The sequence below is a fragment of the Macaca fascicularis genome, chromosome 14, assembly GCF_037993035.2.
Source record: "Macaca fascicularis isolate 582-1 chromosome 14, T2T-MFA8v1.1".
Lineage (NCBI taxonomy): Eukaryota > Metazoa > Chordata > Mammalia > Primates > Cercopithecidae > Macaca > Macaca fascicularis.
In genome coordinates this window covers 48,634,308-48,657,953 of record NC_088388.1, presented here as the reverse complement: position 1 = coordinate 48,657,953, position 23,646 = coordinate 48,634,308, and the positions used below count along the sequence as shown (strand labels likewise).

The 23,646-nt window shown below is 38.0% G+C and overlaps 1 non-coding gene across 7 annotated transcripts in view; it reads right to left on the bottom strand.

Annotated features, from left to right (window-relative positions):
• The window catches only part of LOC101865224 (phosphatidylinositol 4-phosphate 3-kinase C2 domain-containing subunit alpha), a 118,769-nt gene that overhangs the window by 35,563 nt on the left and 59,560 nt on the right, over positions 1-23,646 (bottom strand). For 6 of the 7 annotated variants that reach the window (XR_010580872.2, XR_010580870.2, XR_006692257.3 and 3 more), the window contains 10 exons: positions 23,230-23,341; positions 21,555-21,634; positions 21,360-21,423; positions 14,509-14,652; positions 13,113-13,161; positions 12,816-13,026; positions 10,276-10,398; positions 7,665-7,832; positions 1,032-1,143; positions 516-661 (listed from right to left, as the gene is read on the bottom strand). This is a non-coding gene — a transcript (phosphatidylinositol 4-phosphate 3-kinase C2 domain-containing subunit alpha). The remainder of the gene's footprint in view (positions 1-515; positions 662-1,031; positions 1,144-7,664; positions 7,833-10,275; positions 10,399-12,815; positions 13,027-13,112; positions 13,162-14,508; positions 14,653-21,359; positions 21,424-21,554; positions 21,635-23,229; positions 23,342-23,646) is intronic. The other variant, XR_006692259.3, reaches the window with a different exon arrangement.

Sequence of the window (23,646 nt, the reverse complement as noted above, 5' to 3'; positions counted from 1 at the left end):
CTGATGTGTTAGATGGTATCTTGAATTAATTTATATTTCCTTGATTACTGAGAAATTGAACATCTTTTCAGATTGTTTAAAAGCATTGTATTTTTCTAAAAAAATTGCTTGTTCATACTTAGTCTCCTTGACTACTGAGTTGTTGGTTTTAATCTTATTAATAAGAAGTTCTTTACGGTTAAAAAAACTCTTGATATTTATTGTAAATATAGTTGCCAGTCTATTGTTTGCTTTTTGTTTAAGTAAAAAGGTTTGACTTGACAAATTTCTAAACTTTTATGCAGTTATATAGTCTTTTTATATAATTTTAAAAATAAGTTAAATACTAGCTGGCCCTCGAGACAAAAATTTTGTAGATTATTAAAAAAAAAAAAAGGAAAAAAAGTAAATAGAAAACTTTCCACACCAAGAAAGCTGATAAATCATGAACAGAATCAGGATATTTAATGTAAGCCTTAACTTGACCTTTACATTATAGGAGATACTTAGCCCAAAACAGAATAAACAGAGCATACCCAAGTGATGAGTCTTTATGAAGAATATCAAGAAGTTTCCCTTTTATATCATTCTCTAGTGTTTCTAAGTTATGTTGCTGTATACTGCTTCTGTCAACTTGAGGAGTTGTATAAATTACATCAAATGCAGGAGAAGGAAAATCAACCTTTAAAATTTAACAGAAATTGATCAAATTAGAGTCTACATATTTGTCACATTAACCTCTTTGTCTTTAAGACAATAGATTTTTTCTTAGCAATCAGGGTGTATTTACATTGAATATTAAATTAATGCTTCTTGTTGCAATTGATTACCATTGTTGGTAATTCTCAATAGCACATACATATTTCTTGGGATGAGTACAGTGCATGTTTTACTGCTTCTCAGAAATATTGATATTAAAATAGAAGATAGATCCTGAGATTAAAACAAGATCAGTTAGGTTTCTTTAACAACCCAAGTCATGGTATACGCACACACATTTTATGAAGAAATTTCAATTTACACTTCTCTACATGTCAAGAAGTAACCATTACCTGTAGCACTATTCTTTCCATGACATATCCTTTTTTGGTAACTGTTCCAGGAACAGAATTTGTATGTGATGAAGTCCAAAGGTATAGAAGTTTAGTTCCACATGTTAAAAACCTTCATAGATGTAAAAAGAATAATGTGATTTTCATTTTAAAAATTAATTCAAAATTCACAACACATGTAATGAATTTGAAAAGTTAGTATTAGATCAACTAAATAAAAAGGATACTTTTAAGAACATATCAGAAGGATTCACTCTCCACATTGTACCGAAACTTTTTAGGTGTAGGGTAAATATTGAAGTGTAGGGTGAGAACAAAGAGAGGGATAATTAAAGGACATTATCTTGGGGAAAATGGTGTTGAGGACAGAACACAAAAAATGTTAAGGACTCAGAAAACAACTTCTATAAATAGGAAGGTTAAGAATAGTCTTTGAAGATTTTCTACAAAGAAATACATCATCAAGGTGGTGGTCTGGATTACAGAACTGCTTGCTGACTTTAATCATTAGATCAAAAATACATGCCAAAGAAAACAAAACAAGTTTTTTTGTTTTGTTTTGAGACAGGGTCTTGCTGTCACCCAGGCTGGAGTGTAGTAGCAAAACTATGGCTCAGTGCAGCCTTGACCTCCCTGGGCTCAGATGATTCTTCCACCGCAGCCTCCCAAGTAGCTAGGACTACAGGCACATGCCACCATGCTCAGCTAATTCTTGTTTTTTTTTTTTTTTTTTTTTTTTGTAGAGAAGGGGTTTCACCATGTTGCCCAAGCTCATTTTGAACTCCTAAGGCTCAGGTGATCTGCCTGCCCCAGCCTCCCAAAGTTCTGGGATTACAGGCATGAACCACCACACCTGGCCAGATATGAGAAGTTTTATCTGTTTCTAAACTAGGGGTCTGCCAACTTTTTCTATAAAGAGCCAGAGAGTAAATATTTTGGGCTTTGTGGACCATACAGTCTCTGCTGCAAGACTAAATTCTGCTATTGTAGTTCAAATTTGCCATGAACAACACATAAATGTATATGCATGCTATGCTCTAACAAACTGTATTTGTATCTATAAAAAGAAGCAATGGGCTCAAGTATGCTGACCCCTGCCCTAGACTACTAATTTGTGGCCTACTCAATCAAAACATTCTTTCAAAGATATTGACATATCTTTACACAGATGAAATTTCTGAAAAACAACATAAGATATACGAAAGCAGAAAACTATAAAGTTTGTCAAATATTTGTTCATTTTATTCAAACAGCAAATATCTTTACCAAAACTAGACTCCAGTTTTAAGATTTTCACGTGACAAACAGGCTTTGAATCTTTGATACATTGTAATCCATTTCATATATATGGGGACAGGGTCTCACTCTGCCGCCCTGCTTGGAATGCAGTGGTGTGATCACAGCTCACTGCAGCCTTGAACTCCTGAGCTGCTGGAATTACAAGTGTGAGCCACCACACCGGGCTATAGTCCGTTATGTCTAAGAACCACACTTACTTCCAACTAGACTTAAGGCAAATCCTGATATTATTTCATCTATAAATACTGTTACATATGGCTAAAAAATAAAGTTTCCTGTAATAAGTACAATACCATTATCCCTCCTAAAAGAATTAACAATAATTACTTAAGACCATAAAATACCTAGTCACTATTCAAATTTCCCTGATTGTCCCATAAATGATGTTTTTAAAAAACAGTTGATTTGCTTAAAACAAGATCCAAGCAAGGCCTAACACTTGCATTTGGATGTCTCTTTTTTTTTTTTTTGAGACGGAGTCTTGCTCTGTCGCCCAGAGTGGAGTACAGTGAGTGGCACAATACATTTGGATGTCTTTTTAAACATCTTTTAATTCAGGGTCAGCAAACTCCAACCTGCCTTTACAAAGTTTATTTATAGCCACGTGTAAACTGGCCTTTACACCTGGCTTTGTAAGTAAACTTTTACCAGACACAGCCATGCTCATTAGTTTATGTACTGTCTATGACTGCTTTTGCATTTGTGACAAGAGTCTATAAGGTCTGCAAAGCCTAAACTACTTTTATCTGGCACCCTTTACAGAAAAAGTTCGTTAACTCTTGTCTAGTCTCCTCTTTTTTTCTCCACTTGCTATTTATTTGTTGATGATACCAGGCCTTTTGTTCTGTAGAATTTTCCATATCCTGAATTTTGCTGGTTATACTCCTCCAGTGTCATTTAACATGTCCTCCTGTATTTTCCACACAGAAGAAGTTAGACCTAGAGGCCTGATTTGATTCAGATTTAGTTCTTTGGCAAGAATACTTACTATTTCGCAGTTGGTATTGTATACCACTTCTTATCCTATCAAATTAAAAGGTACACATTGTTTGTGTTATCTCTCTGTGATGTTACTATTGATCAGTTTAGTTCAAGTGCTATCAGTTTAAGCCATCAATTATGAAGTTGCAGAAAAACTATGTAATGGTTTCAGGAAGGCATTTTCACAAACTGTAAGGTTTTAAAACAAAAAAGGCGGTACTGACGATCACTGCTTAGATCAACAGTTCTCAATTGGGAGTGATTTTCCTTCCAGCAGACATTTGGTAATTTGCAAATAATTTTGGTTGTAAACTGAGGGGGACAACTGGCATTTAGTGGGTAGAATCTAGGGATGCCGCTGAACATCCTACAATGCACAAAACAGTCTTCCACAACAAAAAATTATTTGGCCTGAAATGTCAATATTGCCAAGATTGAGAAACCCTAGCCAAAATCTATTATTTCAGCATGGGTTGCAAAATTATAATATTCTAGATCTATCATTCCTTCTGCATCTATTATCTAAAGATTTTCTTTTTTTCTTTTTTTTTGAGAGGGAGTCTTGCTCTGTCACCCAGGCTGGAGCATAGTGGCGCAATCTTGGCTCACTGCAACCTCCGTCTCCCGGGTTCAAGCGACTCTCCTGTCTCAGCCTCCCAAGTAGCTGGGCCTACAGTCACGAGCCACCATACCTGGCTAACTTTTTTGTATTTTTAGTACAGACAGGGTTTCGTCATATTGGCTAGAGTTGTCTCAAACTCCTGCCTCGGCTTCCCAAAGTGTTGGGATTACAGGACTGAGCCACCATAACAGGCTAAAGATTTTCTATAAAAAAAAGTTGTCATATCAAATTACTGCTAGGCGCGGTGGCTCACGCCTGTAATCCCAGCACTTGGGAGGCCGAGGAAGGTGGATCACTCGAGGCCAGGAGTTTGTGACCAACCTGGCCAACATGGCAAAACCCTGTCTCTACCCAAAATACAAAAATTAGCCAGGCGTGATAGCACACACCTGTAATCTCGGTTACTCTGGAGGCTGAGGCATGAGAATCACTTGAACCCAGGAGGCAGAGGTTGCAGTGAGCCGAGATCATGCCACTGCACTCCAGCCTGAGTGACAGAGTGAGACTCCATCTCAAAAAACAAAACCAAAACAAAAACAAAAAAAACTTCGCTACATAAATTATTTGGTAACCCTCAGAAACAACTGTAAAGGAAAGACAGGTTAACCGCTTAATTCTGTTTATATGCCAGTTTTCAGAAAAATTAGTTAAGAACTCATTTGTGCTGGACATGGTAGCTCACGCCTATAATCTGGGATCAGATGGTGGGAAGATAGATCACTTGAGGCCAGGAGTTTGAGACCAGCCTGGGCAACATAGTGAGACTCCATCTCAAAAAAAAAAAAAAAAAAAGAAAAGAAAAGTTTTTTTAAAAAGAACTCATTTGTTATTAAGGCTGCATGAAATGCCTTTGAGTCATTTGGCTTCAATAATAGTGACCATTAGGTCATATAAGATTGTACCTTCAACAGAAATTATTTCATAAAGAATTTCAAGACTAGGATTACTAATCATTATAACACAGTGGTTAACTCGACTATATTATACACTTTGTTTCTCTACATGTACTAATGTAGAGAAACATGTGCTAATGTAGAGAAACAAAGTATAATAATCATCATTATCTCTCTTAATCATCTTCTCTCTTAATTTCTGAGTATTCCTTGAATGCGAAGTCCTAACATTACCTAGGTCGCCTGCACTACTTGGCAGTCTCAAGCTTAATACAATCTATTCACTATTTTAACAGCAGAGTGTTGGATGCAAAGTATTTAAATGTCTAGCAGAAGTCAACTGCCCTTCGCTTGACAGTCTCCTGAATTATGAAAGAATATTATATCATTTATCTAACAAAACCATTTATTACTAGACAATAAAAGTGGCAAAATGTAGATAGTTCTCTAATTATGCAAAGACTCCTGGTGCTTTCAAGAGCAGGAAGGTTTTCAGAATTTATTTATAAAAATTAATGATAATGATGAAATTATATTTAACTTTCACATAACTGCTCTCTGACACTAATTTATCAGACAGTGGAGAACACAATTCTTCACAGTATTATCAGCATATTCTATTTTAGAGTAGTAATGTATTATATTTAGCAAAAGGTTCCTAATACACACCATTAATAGTAATCCCTTCAACTGCCTTTCTTTAGCCTTTGGTAGTTCAAAATTATGTCAGATATTAAAATCTGAACCCACCAAAATGTAGAGAACAAAAAATCTTATACTGCCTCCTCGAATATAGGGGAAGTGATTAAAAGAAAGAAAAATATTTTTTAAATAAATGTGTGGTTTTTTTTTTCTTTTGGAGACGGAGTCTTGCTCTGTCACCCAGGCTGGAGTCCAGTGGCACAGTCTTGACTCACAGCAACCTCTGCCTCCCAGGCTCAAGCTATTCTCTTGCCTCAGCATCCCAAGTAGCTGGGATTACAGACGTGCGCCACCACATCAGGCTAATTTTTGTATTTTTAGTAGAGATGGGGTTTCCCCATGTTGGCCAGGCTGGTCTCGAACTCCTGACCTCAAGTGATCCACCCACCTCAGCCTCCCAAAATGCTGGGATTACAGGTGTGAGCCACTGTGCCCAGCCAATAAATGTTATTTTTAAGCACATGGGAAAAGAATATTTCAAGAACAAATTTGTAAAGTCAGTGTTTTGAACATCCTATTATTGTCAACAGATGATTACTGGCAAATCAAATGGGGTATTTGCCATTTAAGAAGAAAAAGTATTAGAGTAGCAGAAATTTTCATTCTCAGTATTTGTTTTATCTTAAGTTAAATAGATTTATTATTAAACCATTTCCCAAATGGTTCCCTTGGAACACAGGGTTTCAAAAGATATATTCTAGAACAACAAAAAAGTGTCATGGTATCAACTAAGTTTGAGTATGTTAATATAGGGTAATAGTTAAGAATGTAGACCCTGTAGCTAAATTGCCTGGTTCAAATCCCAATTCTACCACGTGTTAGCTAAGTGCCCTGGGGAAAGTCACTTAATCTCTGTACTTTGATATCCCCCCCCTGTAAAAAGGGATAAGAACACCACTTATTTCATAGAGCAGTTGTGAGAAATACAAGGATACCTGTGTAGCACTCAGATGAATACCTAGCATATAGTAAGTGCTATATAAGTGTTTGTTATTATAGTAAATATATTGTCCTAAGACGCAGTTAAATAGGCTTCTTGACTACAAAGCTTTAGGGATGCTTTTTTCTCCTTTTTAAAAAATTTTTCTTTTAGAACTTTAGAGATTTTTTTTTTTTTTTTTTTGCGGCAGGAGGGGAGGGGCTCACTGAAACCTCTGCCTCTGGGTTCAAGTGATTCTTATGCCTCAGCCTACAGAGTAGCTGGGATTATAGGGGTGTGCCTCTAGGCCCAGCTAGCTAATTTTTATATCTTTGGCAGAGATGGGATTTCACCATGTTGCCCAGGCTGGTCTCAAACTCCTGACCTCAAGTGATCTGCCTACCTTGGACACCCAAATTGCTGGGGTTACAAGCATGAGCCACGGAGCCCTGCCTAGAGATGCTTTAATATGCCAGTGTGCATCATCTATTCTCCAGAATGCACCCATGTACTGAATGTAACATATCCCAAACTTACCCAATTTTTTTTTTCCTTTGGAAAACTCTTGATCATCTCATGAAACATTATTCCTTAAAACATAATTAAAATATTCAGCTAAAAGGCCAGATAGATTATGCTATCCCAGTGGCTATTAACAGACACCAAGCTCAAAAGAAATTCCTTTACCCCTAAAGATAAGGGAAAGAATCCCTAATAGAGTTTTGCATACTTGTGGGATGTATGGCAATTAAAGACTAGGGACATTTGGCAGTAAGGGATAGATTACTAAAGAGAATTAAGGAAGGGAATAATGTACACCTATAGATTCTCTGAAACTGGAGAAGAGTAGGAAAGAAACAGGAAAAGGGAAAACCAAGTTCTTTGGTTAGTATCAACGGAATTTATAAGACTGTGGTATTATGTCAACAATATAGTGCTTTATATAAATGACAGTCATTGGCTGCTGCTTTTCTCCATGGAACAGTGAGTGGCAAACAAAGCTGTGCATACCTAGTCAGATATGTTCAGACTACAGCAGACTAACTTTTATTTCCTCTAATCCGTGTCTCTGAACTGACCTCCTTTTATCACATTAGAAAAACTGAAGAGGCTCATTCACTCATCTATGTTCCTCCCCTCACCTCCTTGTCATCTAGCCAATTCTGATGTGCAGATGTGTCCATAGTGACTCATCATTACAACTCAGTAATACTTACCGTTTAAAGTCAAAAAGAGGTAAAGAAACTTTGCCCAAAGCTTCTGGTCCCTTTCTCTGCTTATTAGAATCAGGGGAACTTCCACTGCTCTGATTTAAAATTCCAAAAAGAGTAAGGTGAAGAAGTGATTCTAATGGCAATTGTGATATCTGGATGGGAAAAATGATTCTATGGGGGGAAAAATGTATTAATAGAACAAATTAGATTGAATGTGAAATTTAACACTTTAACGAGACTGACAATTTTAGGTATTGTATATAACCTTTCAAATAATGTTTATTTTGGTATTTTTATTTTATTTTATTGAGACGGCGTTTTTGCTCTGTTGCCCAGGCTGGAGTGCAATGGCACGATCTTGGCTGACGGCAACCCCTGCCTCCTGGGTTCAAGTGATCTCCTGCCTCCGACTCTTGAGTAGCTGGGATTATAGGCACCCGCCACTACGCCTGGCTAATTTTTGTATTTTTAGTAGAGACGGGGTTTCACCACGTTGGCCAGGCTGGTCTCAAACTCCTGACCTCAGGTCATCCACTCGGCCTCCCAAAGTGCTAGGATTACAGGTGTGAGCCACCACACCAGCCTCAAATAATCTTTAATACTGAGTAAACTTTAGCTAAACAGAAGTCTGGCTAACTTGTCCTATTAAAAATTTTAAATAAACAAATTTTATTAACAGTATAAAATTTCAAAATATAACATTTCTTTCTTTAAAGACTTGCAGATGCCTTTGAGATTTCTAGTGTTAATTTCCAGGCAAAATAATATTAGTCATTTTTATTTCCTTTTGGAAAAACCAGATGAATGTTTATGAGAATTTCTGTTTTGGGATATAAGAATGCACACAAACATATATAATAAGTATATACACAAACAGCTTTCCTTCCTCCTTCCTTTCCTCCCGCTCTTCTTTCCCATGAAAAAAAAAAGTATATACACCAACAGACATATGTTTATCAATGCATTATTTTTTTTAAGTCTGAAAGAACACTTGAAGTCAAGAGCAGGCACTCTGAGATAGCAAATGTTGAAAACAGAGTGACACTTTCTACTTATATGCATTTTTGTGTTATTTGATTGCTTTCACAGACATGTATTATTTTATAATATAAAAGAAAATATGACAATAGGAAAACATTTAATAAATGTGGAACAAATAGTAAAAAGTTCTGCAACTGTCTATCTGCCTAAATAATGAGAGTTCCCTTAGTTTAAAAACACTATTTTAGGCCGGGCACAGTGGCTCACACCTGTAATCCCAGCACTTTGGGAGGCCAAGGTGGGCAGATCACCTGAGGTCAGGAGTTCAAGACTAGCCTGGCCAACAAGGCAAAACCCCTTCTCTACTAAAAATACAAAAAAAAATTAGCCAGGCATGGTGGCACACACCTGTAATCTCAGCTACTTGGGAGGCTGAGGCAGGAGAATCGCTTGAACCCGGGAAGCTGAGGTTACAGTGGGCTGAGATCGTGCCACTGAACTCCAGCCTGGGTGACAGAGTAAGACTCCATCTCAAAAAGAAAAAAAAAAAGAAAAACACTATTTAAAAAATATAAATAGTATAAAACATCATCTTGTACATGGATTTAAGATAACTTTTTTCGGCTGGATGCGGTGGCTCACGTCTGTAATCCCTGTACTTTGGGGGGCTGAGGTGGGCAGATCACCTGAGGTCAGGAGTTCAACACCAGCCTGGCCAACATGGTGAAACCCCAACTCTACTAAAAATACAAAAAATTAGCCAGGCGTGGTGGCGCATGCCTGTAATCCCAGCTACTCAGCAGGTTGAGACAGGAGAATTGCTTGAACCCGGGAGGCAGAGCTTGCAGTGAGCTGAGATTGCACCACTACACTCTAACCTGGGCAACAAGGGCAAAACTCATCTCAAAAAAAAATAATAAAAATAACTTTTTTGGTTAAGTGTTGATTAATCTAAGAGCCAGAATTGTTATATAGTGTTACAGAATAAATACTGAAGCAATGCTATAAAATACTGTCTTTCTAGAACTTTGATTCCTTTCTATAACTTTCCTTCCTTTCTATAACTATAAATTTATATCTTTAACTTGACAAAGTCTAAAAAGAATGATATGTTTTTGCAATTTAATAATATGAAGGCTTAAAAGGATATTTCATTTTTTTTTTTTTTTTTTTTTTTTTGAGACGGAGTCTTGCTCTGTAGCCCGGGCTGGAGTACAGTGGCCGGATCTCAGCTCACTGCAAGCTCCGCCTCCCGGGTTTACGCCATTCTCCTGCCTCAGCCTCCCGAGTAGCTGGGACTACAGGCGCCCGCCACGTCGCCCGGCTAGTTTTTTGTATTTTTAGTAGAGACGGGGTTTCACGGTGTTAGCCAGGATGGTCTCGATCTCCTGACCTCGTGATCCGCCCGTCTCGGCCTCCCAAAGTGCTGGGATTACAGGCTTGAGCCACTGCGCCCGGCCAGGATATTTCATATTTTTTAATGAGAATTTCAGTCTGTTCTACAAAATCATATCTAGAAGAGATCTTAAGACATAAGTAAGAAGTTAATGAATTTCAATGAAAATTACAATAAAAATTAAAGTTAGGATAACAGGACACACCGAAAGAATAAAAAGCCAGAAATTTCACTTACAGTTCATCCCATTTAATAAGATAGAAGAAATTCTTGTAAGTGCCAACCTTCTTTGATTGAATAGGTTTAAAAAGATCCTTTCCATTGTGAGACAGTGAACATATCAAGTAGTATTTTTCATAACTGAGAAAAGAAAGTTTAACTTGATTTCTATCTTGACAATACAAATTAGTTAACTAATACAAATACATTAGCAGTTCTTCCTCCAAAGAGACTAATATCTGAAATAATCTGGTCACCTTTCACTTGAATTTTTAGAAATCCATCTGAAATTCGACCACTGCAAATTCTATGAAAATAGAAAAGAGGTTTGGTAAAGGGGATAAAAAGGGGAATGTATGTTCCTAGGTCCCAGTTTAAAGCATGGTCATAATAACACCGGCTGGATAATTTAATTTTGTGCCCAGTTATTAGCTTCAGATTTTAGTTGAACGACACTGAATAATGTATTTATTCATTTCTAGGTAGAAAGAGTACAAACATTACCTTCCCTTGGTGCATTTTCCTTTGCTAAGCTACTGAAATAGTCAGCTAAGCATGTGCCTGACTTGCATTGAGCCAATCTTCCTAGTCTATTGGGAGTCTTCCATTTATGGGGACAGATGCTATTGTATTCTCTCATTAGATTGCAGTGACTCAGCCACTAATTGCCAAGTACACAGCTGGTTGGATACAGTCAGGTAATCTTGTAAAGCAGGAGTCTTAGATTCAATAAAATTGTATTTTACTTAATCTAACTTACTGCTAGCCTTACATGTTAACCACTTTGTTCATATATACAATTTATTTATCATTCTAAATTTATTTCAAATCAAATTTTATTGGTTCACACAATAACCCTAAGCTAACTACTTGGTTATTTTTCTCAACTTTATTCCACTTACTCCTATTTACGTCAGCATTTTATTCACTTACTTTCTATCTTTATCACTGTTTTCTGTATTGTCTTCTACCGAGTATTTGTTCACCTCATTAGTGTCCCTATGTATATTTGTGCGTGTCTATGTACAAATGTGTGTGTGTGTGTGTGTGTGTGTGTGTGCGTGTGCCTATGGAGAATGTGGAGATTATTATCCCTGTAATGAAATACCTCCAGATACTGTCAATATCCATTTAAATGCAAGTTCCAGAATAGTACAGGTTTTTTGCTGCCTTGTACTACCGAATCCCCGGTACTAAGAATACTGCCCACAGATGGTGCTCAATAAATATTTATTGAATAAATTAAAACACCACATTTAAGTCACTAAATTACTATATTTTAATCTAAAGCCCAGTTTAAGCAAAACTTGTTTGATATTTCTTCAGTAGACTTTTTTACAGCATTAAGCTACTATAAAACTATTTCACTAAAAATATTTCTGACTTTTCAGTTCATACATTGATTTTCAAATACACTAAAACTGGTGGCCAGGTGTGGTGGCTCACGCCTGTAATCCCAGAACTTTGGGAGGCTGAGGTGGGCAGATCACTTGAAGTCAGGAGTTTGAGACCTGCCTGGCCAACAAGGTGAAATCTCATCTCTACTAAAAATACAAAAATTAGCCAGGCATGATGGTACGTACCTGTAATCCTAGCTACTCAGGGAGCTGAGGTACAAGAATTGCTTGAACCCTGGAAGCAGAGGTTGCAGGGAGCAACAATGCAAGACTCCATCTCCAAAAAAAAAAAAAAGAATGAACGAACACCTGTCTTAAACTGCCTATATTTATTAATTTACAATTGCTCTGTTTTCCTGCTATATTTTCCTGCTTTTGGCATGCAAAAATTACATTTTCTTTACTGGAAGTGCTTCAAACACCTCTGTAATTTTTAAGAAAATCACAAAGGTTAGTCATTTAAACACCAAGATAACAGTGGTTGCTGACATTTTACAAGATCAGAATAGTTGCCAGATAAAGCTGCACGTATTTTCTTTTATGTTTTATTTTTATTTTTTTGAGACAGGGTCTTGCTCTGTCACCCAGGCTGGAGTGCAGTGGCATGATCATAGCGCACTGCAGTCTTCATCTCCTGGCTCGAGCAATACTCCTGCCTCAGCCTTCTGAGTAGCTGGGACTACAGGTGCACACCACCACTGGCTATTTCTTTTTTTTAGATGGAGTTTACCTCTTGTTGCCAAGGCTGGAGTGCCATGGTGCAATCTCGGCTCACCGCAACCTCCACCTCCTGGGTTCAAGCGATTCTCCTGCCTCAGCCTCCCAAGTAGCTGAGATTACAGGCACATGCCACCACACCCAGCTAATTTTGTATTTTTAGTAGAGACAGGGTTTTTCCATGTTTGTCAGGCTGGTCTCAAACTCCTGACCTCAGGTGATTCACCTGCCTCAGCCTCCCAAAGTGCTGGGATTACAGGCATAAGCCACCGTGCCTGGCCAGCTAATTTTTTAAGAATTCTTTTTAGTAGAGATGAGGTCTCGCTACATTGCCCAGGCTAGTCTCCAATGCTTCGGCTCAAGCAATCCTCCCACTGTGGCCTCACAAAGCACGGGGATTACAGGTGCAAGCCACCATGCCCAGCTGTTTAAATAGTTACTTACTTTGATACCCAATTACTTGAAATTCCATGAGCAGCAAAAATAGTAAACTGGAGCTGCTCTGTTGTAGTCCATGCTTCCTTGGCACTCTTGCTACTTTGGGCACAGTCTGTAGGACTCCTACCAGAATTTGCATGGAGTCTGAGAAGATCATAAATTGCTGCAGTTAATTGGTTTATGCTTACTTGAACAGGATTTTCAGGATTAAGTGAGCCTAGATTTAAAAAAAAAAAGAAAAATTTAATAGATTCTCTGAAAAGGTGATGATTATTGCTAACATTTAAAGATTTAAACACATACCCCTAGTTGACTTCTTGCTAGTGTCTTCTTCTCCAAACAAAGAAGTCACCTACACAGGCACACACACACAATAGTCAGAAAATTGCCTATGACATAATATAAAATGTCAAATACTATGTCGAAGAAACTTTTTCCAGGGGAAACCTCCCAAGTATCTACAGAATTAATAAAACAATAAATAAATAATGCAAAAAGAAAGGGAAAACCACAAACCAAGATTATTTTTAGTATTAAGAAAATCAGAATCACTAAAAACTACTGTAAAATATCACTGAAACACAACAAAAGCTGCTTGGTTAATATTAATTTGAAATCTAGAAGTGATAAGTACAGTATTTTATTTTCCATTAGTAGCTCTAAAACAACATAAGAATATCCTTAAAGAAAAAAATCTAGATCTCTATTTATTACCACTTGGCTGGTGACCCAAAAAAGTGCTTATATATATCTAAACTGACTCCCCTCCCATCTGCTGTCTGCTCCTTTATCCAGCAAATGGGTAAAATAAATAGAAGCCTCAGACAAAATTAGGTCCATGGTAGTTGATCACCTCCAAGTAATTTCATGTGTGTGTGTGTGTATATATATGTGTGTGTGTATATATATACACGTATATATGTGTATATATATGTATATATGTGTGTGTGTGTATAAGTTTCTAAAAAGCAGCAAATAAAAAAAGTAGAAAAAAAGAAACCCGCATTGCTACATACCATACGGACACGATCTGTCTGAGAATGCATGGACTATGTTCCTCTTCTAGATATCGAGGGGCACACCATCAACATAACTTTTCTATCCTTTATATTTATTGTGGCCTGTGAGATGCACCCCTTCTTTCATCCTTGCAATTAAAGATAAAATGTCCCTATGAAGCAAGTTAATTAAATCTCCTGGGAAATACCATGAGGGACAGCTTTTATTAAAACCAACAGTATAATCTAAAGGCAAGGCCCCTAAATTGGCTGCTTCTGAGGCATTATAGCTGAGGCCCTTGGTCTTTTCAACAGGGAGAGTATTAGCCAAAGTAGAACTTCCCCCACTAATAATCAGGACGCTTCCACCCCAAGGGAGAAGTGAGAGTTACTGTCCTCCAGGTCTTCCAAGCTCAATACCTATCCTTAAACCCCAAACCAACTCATTTATGCCAGAGGTCCTCCTCTATACACAAAGGGTTCACAGTTTGACATCCACCTGTTGAATGTCAACTCTCATAAAGCTCTTCCAAGGCAACCCAACTTCTTACCAAGGAATCCCCACCTAACCAAGTAAGTGATTCAACCCAAAAGTAAAAGCCAAAGTTAAAATGACAATATTTTGTCTAGGAGAAGGCAAAAATCTCCTGTTTAAGTACATATTTGCATGTAATAAAATCCTAGTTACCAAAAATACTCACATCAGCAGTTTTACTCCTTGGAAGATTAACTGCTCTCTTTAGCTTCTTTACTGATTCTGTAATGGCAAGAGTCTCGACACCATCTAAAGCACTACAGATTTTTCTTACAGCTTTAATTACTTGATCTACTGCTCGGTGCTGGTTCTTTAAAAACACAAAATAAAATAAAAATAGGTAGGTGAAATTTAAAGGACCAATTCCAGAGACGAAGTCAGAAACTAGATATCTTAGATATCCCTAACAGACATTCTCTACTCTCTTGTGATGAAAAAGAAAAGAAATGAGATAGCTTTTCAATTGCATAGTTTATTTCAAAGTAGGAAAAGGCAAGGCCTGGTTAATTTTCACTTCATCTGACACAATTATTCATATGCAAATTGCTATTAATTTTCCATTAGAATCAGAAGTAGAAGCGTAAATTAGTAACAAATCACTAAAACTAGAGCTTTTATTTTTCTTATTCTCATTTGGAAATAATTTCCACATTGAAAATAATCCTTCTCTTCCTCCTGCAAAAATTTGGTATCAAAACCAAGTTCTTTAGAGGTCAGTCACATACTAATAACACTGGGCAACGTTTACCTGAGAAGTACATACCTCATTAAGAAACATTCTTATATAATGTATTAATTCATAAAACATTTACGCCAAACTTTTATGCCAAGTACTGTTAGAATGGGCTGAAACTCAGTACTATACCACCCCTTTAAAATTTAAATTTTTCCACCCTTGAGGCTTGGCTACTATAAACCTTCACCTTCAAGCTTAAATGAAACCACCTAATTTTCTCAAATACCCAATTACCCTGCAGTCCTCAGGGCCTGTTTTCTAGCTCCTCATTTTTGCTTATTTGACTTATACTTCCTGCTTCCTTTTACTTCACCTTCACGCAAAACCCTTTCCAGTTTTGAAGGTCATGCCATTCTCCTATATTACTTCATATTACTTTGATTTTTATTTTTTGAGATGGACTCTCATTCTGTTGCCCAGGCTAGAGTGCAGTGGTAGGATCTTAGCTCACTGCAACCTCTGCCTCCCAGGTTCAAGTGATTCTCCTGCTTCAGCCTCCCGAGTAGCTGGGATTACAAGTGTCTGTCACCATGCCTGGCTAATTTTTGTATTTTTAGTAGAGATGGGGTTTCGCCATGTTGGTCAGGTTGGTCTCAAACTCCTGACCTTGGGTGATCCGCCTGCCTCAGCCTCCCAAAGTGCTAGGATGACATGCGTGAGCCACTGCGCCCAGCCTACATTACTCTTTAAGTGCCAATTATCAATATATTGTCTATTAGTTCCAAATCCACCCTTCCTCTGCTCTCCTTTCTGATACTAGAGCTAGACACCGACCTTAAAAAAGTGTTGAGCCATGAAAATGTCTCAGGGAAAAGCATTTAGAGGGGAACAACAGGCACAAGGGTCCCCAGTGCGGAACATAACTGGCAGATAATCAACCAGAGAAAAAAGACAGGGAAGTGATAAGAAGTCAGATCAGAGAGATAGTGAGTCATACTGTGTAGAACCTTGAAGCTACAATTAGGGCTTTAAATTTTACTAAGTAAGATAGTAAACAGGATTCTCAGCGAAGGAGTGACATGATCTAACATTTTTTAAAGGATTTACAAACTTTATCTTTTCAAAGCCCCACCTTCTGCCTTTGATTTTCTCTTATTTTGCTTCCTGCTCTTCTTTTCTTTTCTTTTTTTTTTTTAAGACAGGTCTCATTCACCCAGACTGGACTGCAGCGGTGTGATCTCAGCTCACTGTAACCTCTGCCTCCCGGTTTCAAGCAATTCTCCTACCTCAGCCCCCTGAGTAGCTGAGATTACAGGTATACGCCACCATACCCAGCTAATTTTCCTATTTTCATTTTTAAAATCTTTACCTTTCAATAATTTTAAATTTACAGACAGTTATAAAAATAATACAAAGTTCCCATATAACGCTGGAAAACTAGACTAAGTAAATCTTACATAAACCATGTTACATTTGTCAAAGCTAGACATTAACACTGGTATATTGCTATTAAGTAAATGTTAAACTTTATTCAGATTTTACCAACTTTTCCACTAATGAGCTTTTTATCTCCCAGAATATAATCCAGGATATCACATTCCATTTAGTGACTTATTTTCAAAAGATCATTTTGGTTGCCTGTTGAAGACATACTGTAGGGGTAGACACTGGGAGATTAGTAAGAAACTACTGTAATTGACTAGAGTACAGCTTTGGTAGTGATGAAAGCACTCACATTCTAAATGTATTTTCAAGGTAGAGCTAACCAGAATTAGACTGAATGTGAAATGTATAAGATCTTTTTCTTGGGACGTCAAGGATGACTCCAGGGTTTTGGCCTGAGCAAATGGAAGACAAAGTTGCCATTTATTAAAAAGAGAAATAATGAGGTCAGGCTATGCATGTGTAGGGAAGGGGGAATACGAGATATCTCTGCACCTTCCTCTCAGCTTGCTCTGAATCTAATATTGCTCTTAAAAAATAAACTCTTGGCCGGGCGCGGTGGCTCAAGCCTGTAATTCCAGCACTTTGGGAGGCCGAGACGGGTGGATCACGAGGTCAGGAGATCGAGACCATCCTGGCTAACACGGTGAAACCCCGTCTCTACTAAAAATACAAAAAACTAGCCGGGCGACGTGGCGGGCGCCTGTAGTCCCAGCTACTTGGGAGGCTGAGGCAGGAGAATGGCGTAAACCCAGGAGGCGGAGCTTCCAGTGAGCTGAGATCCGGCCACTGCACTCCAGCCTGGGCGGCAGAGCGAGACTCCGTCTCAAAGAAAAAAAACTCTTAAAAAGAGAAAGGGAAGGCCGATGGGTGAATAGACACAAAGGTACTATAAAAAATTCAGTTTTGTACATCTTAAATTTGAGATGTCAATTAATTAGATATTCACATAAAGATGTCAAGTAACAGATAATTTGAGTCTGGAGTTGGGGAAAAGGTTAAGGTTAGATATATAAATTTCAGAGTCAATCAGTATAGGGATATACCAAGATCACCTAGGATGTGAATACAGAGAGAAGAGGTTCTAGAACTGAGCCCTGGGGATATGCAGGAAGATAAGGAAGAAGCCACAAGTAAGAGTGAGACAGAGCAGCTAATGGAAATAAGGAAAGCAAGAAGGTGGTATCCCACAGGCCAACTAAGTATTTCAAAAAGAAAGACATGATCAACTGTATCAAAAAATACAGACAGGTTGAAAAGAATAAAGATTTGGTGGGCACGGTGGCTCACACCTGTAATCCTAACACTTTGGGAGGCTGAAGCAAGAAGATCGTTTGAGTCCAGGAGTTCAAGACCGGCCCAGACAACATAGGGAAACCGTGTCTCTACAAAAAACATAAAAATTAGCTGGGCATGGAATGTAGTCTCAGCTACCCAGGAGGCTGAGGTGGGAGGATTACCTGAGACCAGGGGGTTGCAGCTGCAGTGATCTGTGATCACACCACTGCACTCCAGCTTGGGCGACAGAGTGACACCCTGTCATCCATCCATCCATCAATCGATCAACAGATTAGGAACTGACTACTGAATTCAGGATCATGGAAGTCCTTGATGACCTTAATAAGTACAGTTTCGGGGAAGTACTAAACTGATTGGAGTGGGCATGTAAGAGAATTGGAAGAAAGGAAATGGAAGCAGCAAAACCACTTAACTTTCAGAAGTTTTGTGGCAAGGAGAATAGAGAAATGGTGTGGCTCCTGCGGCAGGGGGCGGGGTGGGGATTTTTTTTTTTTTCTTAGGATGGGTAACTCTTTTCCTCTTCATCTACAAGGATTTTCCTGGTGACCTCATCCTGTCTTATGGCTGCAAAATACAATTTATATTCTGATGATTCCCAATTTTATTATCTCTAGCCTGGACACTCCATACGAAACTCCAGATTCTAGTAAACTCCAGTTTACCAGAGATATTCAGTAAATATTTTTGAATAAATATATTTATATGTTGATAAGAACATACTAGTAGATAAAAATATGGAAGCCATCCTACACTTATACTATTTCCCCTTCACTCACATCTCATCACCTATTAAAATCTTTCCAATTTTATCTCCTAAATATTGTTAATCAGTTCTTTCCTTTTAAACTTTTCCATGCTCTTCATCTTTCACCTGGACTACTATAAAACCTTTCTAAATATTCGCTCTGAAACCAATCCCAACCCGAAATCTAACTTCCACAATACAGCCAGAGTGATTTCAGATCACAGGACTAAACAATTCACCCAAACCACTCTAGGCTAAAAACACCTTAAGTGGCTAGAGCAGGAGTCGGCCAACTTTTTCTGTACAGGGCCAAACAGTAACAGGTTAGGTTTTGCAGGATATACAATCTCTGTTCCAACTACTCAACTCTACTGTTGGAGCATAAATGTAAATGACAAGAGACAATATGTTAAAAAAAAAAAAAAAAAAAAAAAGGTATAGGGCCAGGCGCAGTGGCTCATGCCTGTAATTCCAACACTATGGGAGGCCAAGGCGAGTGGATCACTTGAGGTCAGGAGTTCGAAACCAGCCTGACCAACATGGTGAAACCCTGTCTGTACCAAAAATACAAAAATTAGCCAGACATGGTGGCACACACCTGTAATCCCAGCTACTGGGGGGCTGAGGTGGGAGAATCACTTGAACCCGGGAGGCAGAGATTACAGTGAGCCAAGATCATATCACTGAACTCCAGCCTGGGTGACAAAGTGAGACTGTCTCAAACAATGACAACAACAACAACAACAACAACAATAACAACAACAACCAGGTGTGTGGTTTTGTTAAATTTTTGTTTTTTAATTTACAAATTAGAAGGTAGACTGGATATGGTCTCCTGACCTAGAAGATAAAGTAAAATTCCTTAACACGGATTATAATCACATAGCTATCTCCCATGTCATCTGCCAATTTTCATTTTATACTTTGTACTCTATCACAGAATTGCTTATACTTCCATGTAACTATCACACCTATCTGCTTTTGTTTATATACCCTTCCCAATTTTTTTCTTGCTAACTCGTACTGTATAAGACAGTTCAGGCAACATCCCTTCTAAGAGGCCTTCCTTGAACCCTCAATTTAGGTAAGGTGCCCTTCCTTAATCTCCTTAACTCCAAGGCATACCTCTATAATACATTTTACTACACTATATTGAAGTTTTGTTTAAATCCCTCACCACTAGTTTTTAAGTTCCTGATAGGTGGGGACTAGGTCATTCATTTTCAAAACTCTAGCATTCAGCATATAGTAAGCATCCAATAACTGCTTTTAGAGTTGAACTGAAGGTTCTTCTTAGCAATAGAGCTGAAGTGAGAATAAACATGTTAATTTAAGCATTACTGAAAACTTTTGACGTAACTTAGGTCCGAAAACAAGACATGAAACATCAATGTCAAGAATATAGTCTTGGCTGGGCACAGTGGCTCACGCCTGTAACCTCAGCACTTTAGATGGCTGAGGTGGGAGGATCACTTGAGGTCAGGAGTTTGAGACCAGCCTGGCCAACATGGTGAAACCCCATCACTACTAAAAACATAAAAATTAGCCAGGCATGGTGATGCATGCCTCCAATCCCAGCTACTCAGGAGGCTGAGGCAGGAGAATCACTTGAACCCAGGAGGCAGAGGTTGCAGAGAGCCAAGATTGCCCCACTGCACTCCAGCCTGAGCAACACATGGAGACTCAGTCTCAAAAAAAAAGAAAAAAAAAAAAAAAAAAAAAGAAAGTCTTTAAGCTTTAACGACTGCCCTATTAGATTTTGGACTTGCATGGGACCTCTAGCCCCTTTGTTTTGGAAAATCTCTCCCATTTGGAACGGCTGTCTCTACCCCACACCTGTACCTTCATTGTATCCAGGAAGTAACTAACTTGCTTTTGGTTTTACAGTCTCATAGGTGGAAGGGATTTGCCTTGTCTCAGATGAGACTTTGGACTTAAACTTTTGGGTTAATGCTGGAAAGAGTTAAGACCTTGGGAGACTATTGGAAGGGCATGATTGTGTTTTGAAATGTGAGGACATGACATTTGGGAGGGGCCAGGGGCACAATGATGTGGTTTGGCTCTATGTCCCCCCAAAATCTCACCTTGAAATGTAATAATCTCCACGTGTCAAGGGCGGGACCAGGTGGAGATAACTGAATCATGGGAGTGGTTTCCCCCATGCTGTTCTCATGATAGTGAGTTTTCATGAGATCTGATGGTTTTATAATGGACCCCGTTCGCTCGACACTCATTCTTTCTCGCTGCCCTGTGAAGAGGTGCCTTCTTCCATGATTTAAGTTTCCTGAGGCCTCCCCAGTCATGCTGAACTGTAAGTCAATTAAACCTATTTTCTTTATAAATTAAAAATAATATAGTCTTTAAAGTCCTAAAATATTTACTCTAATGCCAACACTACCATTTAAGAGAAAGAAGAATCAAGAATCTTTTTTTTTTTTTTTTTTTGAGACAGAGTCTCGCTTGGTCGCCCAGGCTGGAGTGCAGTGGCGCGATCTCGGCTCACTGCAAGCTCCGCCTCCCGGGTTCACGCCATTCTCCTGCCTCAGCCTCCCGAGTAGCTGGGACTACAGGCGCCCGCCGCCTCGCCCGGCTAATTTTTTGCATTTTTAGTAGAGACGGGGTTTCACAGTGTTAGCCAGGATGGTCTCGATCTCCTGACCTTGTGATCCGCCCGCCTCGGCCTCCCAAAGTGCTGGGATTACAGGCGTGAGCCACCACGCCCGGCCAATATTGATATTTTAAACATTTCCCCCTTACAGAACAAAACAAGAGGCTTGAGGAACCATAAACCTACCATCGCATGTAAAAGTAACTGGTAGTAAGTCATTATGCCAAAATGTGAATTAAGACTTACTTCAATTTGAAGAGCCACTTCTACTTGGTTGTGATAAGAATCTAAGAGTTCTTCAACCGGGTGTCTGAAAGAAACAGCAGTTATTGTGGCTGAAGGATGCTATACACAAAATGATTGTTTTAATCACCAAAATAAGTGTATTTGCATCCAAAAACAAAGTCTGAAAACCTGCAATTAATGCTTTAGATTATATACCTTGTCATGGCTTCTTTGTAAGGTTTTTCTATTTGATGCAGGTGTTTGTTTAAATCCACGGGTGTTTCATCATCTTCTGCCTAAACAAACACATTTACACAAAAAAATCAAATCCACTCTTTGGTCTTTCTATTGTCAAATTAAATATAGTTAAGTGTATGATAAAATCTTGAAACCAAAGTGTTTTTCCAAGAACTGAAAATAAAATTCTATCAGAATTAAATATTATTTATAACTGACTCAGAAAAAAAGTGAGTCAACATCCTGAAAAAAACTTGTTTATTAAATGGAAAACATAAATGCTTTCAAGTCTACTTTCAGATATATAAATAGCTTTTGGAACAAAAACTATTTCTGTTGTATATATAGTGAATAGAGAGCTAAAAATACTTTAAAGATGGCTGATAGCCAAATGAATATGGGGTAGAAAACAGATGGGGAAGAGGTCATTTAAATTTCTGCATTATTTTTTCTAATGATAATCAATTTTCCTCCCACTCCCCGTCATGAACAAGGTACTCGTCTCTTCTACCCTAGGTCTACATTATGCAAATGTAGTCAAGAACATCATTCCTGGCAGGGCACGGTGGCTCATGCCTGTAATCCCAGCACTTTGGGAGGCTGAGGTAGGCGAATCATTTGCGGCCAGGAGTTTGAGACCAGCCTGGCCAACACACCAAAACCCAGTCTCTACTAAAAATACAAAAAAAAAAAAAAAATTTGCTGGGTGGGTTGGTGCATGCCCACAGTTCCAGCTATTCCAGAGGCTGAGGCACGAGAATTGCTTGAGCATAGGTGGCAGAAGTGCAATGAGCTGAGATCACGCCATTGCACTCCAGCCTGGATGACAGAGGGAAACTCTGTCTCCAAAAGAAAAAAAAAAAAAAAGGACATCATTCCTTAAGAAACTGAAAAGAAAAGTTACCAATGACTGCCAAAATGTACTAAATTTTATGAAAGTCTTTACCCGATTGAAATGAATTCTACCCCTAACATAAAAGCAAAACTCAAGAAAACCAAGAAAAAAAGAAAACAGACATCACTGATATTTTTCCATCCAAAATTCTACCAAATGAAGAATAACTCTCTTTAGAGATTAAAAATTCAATCATAAGTTCACCAAAGGTTCATGCAGTAAAACAAAATGGTTACATTTCCTGCATTCTATTTTGCTTTAACCTCAAAAGAAAGCATTGAAAGTTTTTTTTTTTTTTTTTTTAAAAAGAACATCCACCTACTGAAGTAGTGAACTTTTAAAACAGGGAATTAGTTTTCATTTTGTGATGAATAATTTATTTTTCTCAGTTTGGTACAAAGGTCAATGTGGATTTTCTTTTCATCCCCAACCAATATTTAGTATTCAAAATTTTTCCTTCTTCCTCATTTTTCCCTGACTCACCCTGATGTTTTCACTCATGTATAAAGCTATTACCAACCAAATGTTTAATTTCTCCACTTTGATTTTCAAATATGCCTCTACCTCTAAGGACTATGTTACCTAAACCTCCATGATTGAAGATCCTCCCTCATTTGCTAAGAAGATTACTGTTGAGGATGAGTTCATCACCCCATTCCAACTATGAAATCATATAAAATGTACAAGTTGAAAATTGGCAAATTAGCAGAATTATTCAGATTCAAATAAATGAAATTCAGTTATAAGGTACACACTTACTGTTCGGGCCAGATTTTGACACATTGCACTGAAGGTCAAGAGTTGTAGTCTAATTTCTGTGTCCCATTTTCGACAGTTTTGAATATGCTCATGACTTCCAAGGCAATGATTACTGTTAAGATATATTAATTATTCACTATTATTCTATTCAAATTAGAAACTATAAAGGTGAGGGTAAAATTTAAATTGCACCTGCATCAGAAATTGAAGAGAATGGTAAAACACAGAGACAGTTTTTAAATCAAATCTGAGCATTTAAACAGAGAAATTATTCTGTAGGAGAAGAGTCAACGTAAAAAAAAAGAAGAGGAAGACAAAGATGAAGAAGGAAATAAGAAAAGACTAAATGCTAGATATAATAAATTACAAGGCTGGGCATGGTGGCTCACACCTATAATCCCAGCACTTTAGGAGGCC